Genomic DNA, 7,881 nt, shown 5'->3' with positions numbered 1-7,881 from the left:
GATATCCAATTTCTTACTAGTATATCAATATATAAGAATTAATATTATTTAGAAGGAATCGAATTATCCAAGGGCTTTGCATTCGTACATGTGCTCATCACCTAAACAGAAGGTGTTTCTTCAAAATGAAGTCATTTGCCCCACATCTGGCCGAGCTAGCTTGATAAATGCTATGGATGGCAATGGATGAGCTTTTTTTTTCTTTGTTTGTTTTTTTTAAGCTGACTAATTATCCATTTTGACTTAGTATGCATGTATATTTGGAAATTATTATGCTTTTACAGATGATGAATTAACCTGCTACCCCAGGTGTTCTCTGCCAGCCCAGGAGTAAACATGGGGAAAGGGAATCCACCCACCTGCTGCCACAGGCACCGCTGTCCCAGGTTAAATCCAGCCTCCACACAGCTTGGCTGGACCAGGACAAGAGCTCACCGAACCCCCAGGCACAGCAGGGGCACAGGCAATAGCAGGCAAGGGAGGGGGAAGGGATGTACCTCTGAGCACACAGGGATGTTGCGGGGAATGATCACCTTCTTCAGAACTTAAAGTCCCCGGCTGCTGCTCCTGGGGCAAAGTCTGCCCATCCCAGTGGGAAGGAGGGGACAGAAGATGTGGGAGCTAGGGGTGCAACCACCTCTGCAGCTCTAGTCACTGCTCCTGTACGCTCACTTTCCCTGTTATAAAATCCTGGATCCTTTTCTGCTCCTCCCTATCTTCTCTGGTGGTGGGGAGAGGGTAGGGGGAAAACAGTCATTGGAAAGGCAGCATGTTTTAGAAAGATATGTACTTAACTTCTTGGATACACACTTAGAAAATCTATAACCTGACTTTTTGCTGCTTTGAACCTTACTTTTTCACAGACATTCAACAGGAATGAAAGGCAGTTGTAAACTATTACCATATAAGGATGGTAATACTTTGCACAAGTTTAAGTGACAAGTGTCACACCAAATAGATGTTATTGTGTGTCACACAGATGCAATTTCCTCCTGACTATACCATTACCAAAGTGATTATCAGACTCCCATTTGGAACACCAGCACGGGGAACAGAGGAGGAGTATTCTTCCTATTACTCATTTAAGGAAATGCAGCTAAGCTGCACTCTTCTCAAATCCAAGAAAAGCCATTAACTTGTCTGTTCATAATTTGCTACCATCTTGGCCTTACAACTACAACACAAACATGCATCAACAGGGTGAAAGGCCCACCAACCTTTTTGCATTAGCAGTTTTTTAGAGACTGCAGCACGGTAGAATAGGATCATGCATAGGTGGGGAAGTGCATTTAGCTGAACACTAAGTTCATGAAGAACACTGTAGACCAGTTCCTATTCCACTTATTAGGCATCTAAGCATGCTTGGTATGATTTAAGTCCCTGAAAATCCAGTAAGTGCATCTATTTTTGTAGCCCACTGCCCCCTTACACTCAAGATCGAGTCACAAAAAAGGAGCAAGGATGAGGATCTACCTACCTTTTGTATTCATAACTTTTCAGGGGCTCAAATAGGATACCACTTAGATGCCTAAGTACACTTATAAACTTAATAGGTGGAACAGAAACCAGCCCTTACTTATTATTCACTGTAGTAGTAAATCAATGGCAGATTCTTTTGAATATTCATGGCGAGTGGAAGACAAGATAACAGGAAAAAATACCCCATCAGTCACTGAAGTGACAGACTTCAACAGCTAAAAAAAAAATAATTCAACAGGAAAAAATTAGTTTAAAACAGTTTTTAACAGCAGGTTAGACAAACCGTTGCCTGGAATAGTTAAGACAGGAATGATCCAGCCTTAAGCAGGGGGGTGAACTAGATGACCTCTAGAGGTCCCTTCCCTCCCTAGCACTCTATGATTTTGATTCAAAGGGGTTTTTTATAATAATTATTCCTGTTCCTTTTTAACTGATGTTAGTATTCAACTTTCACAGACTGTATTTAATCACCAGTTTGCCAAATTATTCTTCAGTGTATCAAATGAAGTTGCAACAAGCTATCTGCATGCCTTTATGATTAACTTTTCATTATCCAGCCACTGCATGATTATTGATTCCACAAAACACTAGTTGAGCGTTTATGAGGTTGGATTCAGAAAGTGCTTTTTCATACTGTTTCAAAGTAACTTTTAAAATGTCTCACTGACAAATGACACATTTATTATGATATATTACTCAACTCCCTCCGGGACATAAAATTAAACTCCAACATTTCATGCAAAAGGTTATATCACAAGGCTGTTTTTTTTTCATCATCACTTAAAATTACTCTTGACACTTAATCATACCTTGGGCTAATTCACCCCAACAAAAATAAATTTTCTAGTCAGCAAAGTAAACTGACTAATGGAATGTGCCATGCCACCTTTTTAGAAGCACAGTATTTTTGCTTTTAAGTGATTTTTATAGGGAATGGTCCTGATCCTGGGCCACACATGAGGTATGGATAGGTGTAATTTCACACTGTTTTCAAGAAAGGGGATTTGCCGCTTGGGAACACTTGCCATCTATTCCAATATAACTAGTACAGCAGTTTGTTCCTATGCCAGTAGAAGTAAACTGCTGTAACTTTAAACCTGTTTCATTGAGCGTGTCTGCATTCATTAATGAACTTTTGCTAATGCGCATTCAATTTAATACATCTAACACAAGGTTCTAAATAAATGCACATTAGGCTGCCCTATTGCACAGTAGTGAAAGTGCTGTTTTAGTGACGCTTAATGCACAGTAGCCTATTTTTACTGAGCATTAGTGTATTAGCAAAGTTTTTGATGTGACTCTTTAATGCTCAGTAAAATAGACTATTAACCATTAAAGTGCACATTTGAACATAACTGGTTTTAAACTGTACCAGCATAAGCTATTTCAATGTAATGGTGACATCTGCACACTAATAAAAGTAGAGCTAAACTGCTGTAAGCTTAAACCACAGTGGTCATATCTGTCCACACCCTCAAAAGTATTTTGAGACACTGTTGGCTAAAACCCAGCAAGACCCAGCCCTAAAAGATTTCCCTTGTGTAGGGGCATCATCTGTCATTACCCCTATCTCCCTTTGTCCTCAGTGAAGGACTTATATGGGCATCTGTGACATGGCTGTTTTACTAGCCTCGATGAATCACTGATGGCTGGACTATTTTAATCTGCACTGAAGAATGGAATTCCTCAAGGACTGAGCAACACATAAACCTTCCCCTTCTTCAGCTATACCAAATTTTTCTCTGCCCTGGCTGACAATCTGTCTCAATACATCTATTCTTAACTGAGACATTTTTTCAGTTAAGTATAAGATGTGATAAAAATCTTATATACCACATGTAGGAGTGTACATGACATATTTGGCCACATCCACTGGGGGAGAACATATACTCTGTTAAGAGCCACTGCCATGAAAAAATACTAGATGCTACATTGGTATAACATTCTTCATCTCTTACACTTGTAAAGTGAGTGGTACAAATGAGGTATGCTGAAAGCACAATAAAAGGAAAAGTAATAAGCGTCTTCATTCTATTTCTACTGAAGCAAACGCCAATCTCTGTGGACTTCTTTGGGTACAGAATTGTCGCTATAATGTCTGTGTGCTCCAGTTTGAAACAATTGTAAAGACATAAATCAGGAACATGGGTTCCATTCTAGAAAGAACTGAAAGTGAACACTTAGAGCAGGGGTGGACAATTATTTTGGCTGGAGGGCCACCTTAGGAATTTGGGTGAGTTGCGGCAGACCAGAATGGGGGGTGAGAGGTTACCTGGCCTGGAAGACAATAGGGGGTGGCTGCAATTGATACTATCCAACCTGGGCCCGTCAGTCCCACACGCACCACCAGGGGTGCCAGATGGAGTGGGCAGGTGGAGTCTCCATGAAGACCAGCCAGCACCCCGTGGGCAGGGCATGCTCAGCTGGGCAGATGGGATGGGGCTGTGAATGGGAAGCAGTGTCCGGGAATGAGATGGTCAGGTAGCACCCAGGGCTGGGATTATGGGGTAGTAACAGTGGAGGGCTGGGGCCCAGGGCAGAGCCACTATTAGCTCCCTATACATCCTGCCATGTGGGGAGCAGATTGGGCTCTACCCTGGGCCCCAGTCCTGCATTGTCACTGCCCTGCAATCCTGGCTTCAGTCCCCTCCTCCACCCACCCATTCTGCTCGCAGATGCTGCTACCTCCCATCTGTCTGGCCAAGCACTTCACCCTGTCCATTGGGCTCCCTGCCAATCTCCATGGAGACCCCAACTGCCCACTCCTGCCTGGTAGTGGGCGTAGGATGGATGAGTGGGCGTGTCCAGGCAGCAGATCCAGGTCTGATGGTGGTGGACACACTAAGGATGGCAGCTGGAAGGAGCCACCACTGTGGCTGCTGGGAACTAGAATCCAATTGCTGTGCTGTCCCTGCTCTGCCCACCACCTATGGATGATGGGACCAGCTGTACGTACCACAGCCCAGGATGCCCCCCACATCTCAGCCAGGTGGGGCTGAGGGACCCACCATGGGCCTGATAAAATGCCTTGGTGGGCCAGATCCAATCCATGGGCTGTATTTTGCCCACCACTGCTTTACAGGTATAAGTCCTATGGTAATAGAGATTGTAGTTTAGAGGCACTGCCTTATTTAGACTCATTATTAGGGACCTACTTAAATTGTGGTTTTGCAGATTTCACAGAAACAGGAATATTGGGGACTGTCTGTAAAATCAACAAAAAGAAACTTAATAAAAACAAAATGCTGATTCCCCATTGGAAGCCAGTAGTAGTCACTGCTGGGAGGGAAAGGTGCTGGCTGGCAGGGTGGCATGAAGGGCAGGAGACAATTTGATTGCTGCCCCCTCGTTCCTCCTCCTCCCTGGGGCCTCTCCGTAATCAGCACCAAGGGACAAGGCCTCTCTGCCAATCAACATTAAGGTTTGGGACCACCACAATATGACTTCAGAATGAGAACTTCAGGCTGCAATCAACCTGCTAAAGTTGGTAAGTTCCCCAGCAATTTGGGTAGACCCCTACTTATCATCATTGGCAATCCCTCATAGTCCAAGATGATCGTCTTCCACGATTGTTTTATCTGTGGGTCTAAAGATGGATGACAAGGCTAATTTGGATTGACAGACTCTGTTGCAGCTCAGGCACATGCTTCTGTGCAGGGTGGGTAGGTCCAGGTTCTTGATTTGGTCTCCAACATGCTGTTTTTGAGACACCCACTTTTACATCTCCTGTTGTCGTCATAAGGTTTAAAAGTACTAAGATCCTTGCAGCAGACTCTTGCTCCATTTGGGGTGGTCCTAGGCAATAGTCTCCCAAGAATTGATGGCAATGCTACATTTTTTCAAGTTGACCTTGAGGATGTCCTGGAAATACTTTCTCTGCCCTCTTCTTGTGTGTATATCTTCACTGAGCTGGGAGAATAACATTTACTTCAGGAGTCTGGAGTTGGACATCTGGATGACATGGCCAGCCCAGCAAAATTGATGATCATTGCCTCAATGCTCATGGTGTTTGCTTGCAAAAGGACACTAATGTTGGGGCATGTGTCTTCCCACTGGATTCAAAGGATCTTCTGCAGGCAGTGTTGATGGTACTTCTCCAGCAGCTTTATATATCTCCTGTACATTATCCATGTCTCAGCTCCATACGGTAAGGTGGGATCACAACTGCTTAATAAACCATGAGCTTGGTTTCAAATCTGATGTTGTTATCTTCAAACACTCATTTCCTCAGGTGCCCGAAGGCTGCACTTGCACATTTGAGATGATGCTGGATTTCTTCATTGATATCAGTCTTCTGCAAGAGATGGCTTCTGAGGTATGGGAAATAACGTTCTCCAGTCTCATCATGGATCTGGATTACCAGAGCTGGGAACTGTTCATTAGGAGCTTGTGTCAGTCCCATTCTCTTGTATGCCTTGGTGAAGATGTTGACAATTGCCTAAAGGTCCGCTTCCAAGTGAACACACGCTACAGCATCATCAGCATACTGAAGCTCAATGATTAAGGTTGGGGTGCTCTTGGTTTTTGGCTCAGAGTCAGGTGAGATTGAACAGTTGATTGAACTATCCATTTGGTAGTTTAGCTTCATTCCAACTGGAAGTTTGTTGGTAATCAGATGTAGCATTGCAGTAAGAAATATTGAGAAGAGTATTGGAGTGATGACACATCCTTGCTTAACTCCCATTTTACCCTCAAAGGGATCTGTGATAGATCCATTATTGTGAACAAATACTTGCATACCATTATGGAGCAGGCAAATTTTGGTGGGCATTCATACTTCAGAAAGAGCCTCAACAGCACTTCTCAGCTGACAGAGTCAAACACTTTGGTAAGGTCAGAGAAGGCCATGTAGAGTGGTTTCCAGCATTTTTCCTGAAGCTGGAGAGTAGTGAAGATCATGTCAGCTGAACCTTTTGATGCCCTATACCGAGGGCTGAATCCAGCCCATCAAGGGATTTTGTCCAGCCCATGGTGGGTCCCTCGGTCCTGCCTCATCTAGGCATGGGGCAGCCCAGGCATGTGGCTGGTCCTGCCACCTCCAGGTGAACAGTGAGGTGGTGTAGCAGCCAGACTCACTTCCTGGCAGCCCCTGCAACAGCAGCTCCTTCCAGCTGCTGCTGCCAGTCTCTGCTGGCCCCAGCCCCACCGCCAGGGCATCCCAGCCTGTTGGCCCTGCACCCACTAGTGGGGGCATTGGATGGAGCAGGCAGGCAGGGTCTCCATAGAGACCAGTCCGGGACCCTCATGGGCAGAATGCATGGCTGGGCACATGGGATGACGCCGCAGGTGGGCAGGCAAGGAGCAGTGTCTAGTGGTACTTTATAGAGACCCCAGGATCACTGGTCAGTGACAACACAGGGCTAGAGCCCAGGGCAAACCTGTGATCCACTCCACCAATGCCCCTACCCGTGGAACTGGCACCCATTGCAAGGATGTGTGGGAAGCGATCATGGCTATGCCCCAGACCCTGGCCCTGTGGTGTCACTGCCCCATGATCCCAGCCCTAGCCTCAGCCTCACCTGCCCAACCCACTCCCGGATGCTGCTCCCCACCAGTCTGCAATCTCATCCTTTCCACCTAGCCACTAATGGAATTTTGGTGAGCTGCTGTGCGTGGGGAAGGGGAGATGGAGAAGAAGAGGTGCTGACCTGGCGCAACAAGGCAGGATACTGATCCAGCCCATGACACCTCACCAAACTCTCTAAGTGGCCTCCGGGCTCAAATAATTGCCCACCCCTGCCCTATACCCACAATGAAATTCCAGGAGCAGCTCTTCAGCAAGTGAAAGGAGATAGTTCAGGAAGGCCCTCACAATTATCTTTCCTGTGAGCAAGGCAATCCCTCTGTAATTTCCAGTCATACTTAAAGGAATTTCTTGGAGATTCTCATGATCATAGTCCCTGAGGTTGCCTGGGACTTCCTCAGCAGCAGGGATCCTGGTTTTCTCTGATTTTAAAAAAATCCCCAATTTTCGGTTAAAAAAATGTAACCCCAAATCCACATTTTTCCGTGATTTACATGAAACACCACTAATATATAAATATAAATATAGTGGTCTTTCATTTTAATCATGAAGTAATGTGGATTTGGAGTTAAATTTTTAACCAAAAATTGGGGATTTTTTTTTAAATCAGAGAAAGAGGACCTCTGCTCATCATTTCAAATCCTTAAGATGAGGGCATGAAGCTTTGATGCGAGTTCCTCTCTCCCCCTGCTTTAAGATTTTGGTGGGGATTCCTATTTGAAATCTCTGGGTTTACTTGTGTTAATATTGTCTCACCCTTAAAAAGATTTCACAGCTCTCCAGGTTGCTTGGCTAAGAATCACTGACTTAGCTGCATCGGGTCCTTACATATCTATTTTTTTCAGTTCAAGCTTCTTATGGAACATTTGGATCCTGAT

This window comes from Gavialis gangeticus, unplaced genomic scaffold (genome assembly GCF_001723915.1).
Source record: "Gavialis gangeticus isolate Ggan-Ray unplaced genomic scaffold, GavGan_comp1, whole genome shotgun sequence".
Lineage (NCBI taxonomy): Eukaryota > Metazoa > Chordata > Crocodylia > Gavialidae > Gavialis > Gavialis gangeticus.
Note: the sequence above shows the minus strand (reverse complement) of the source record.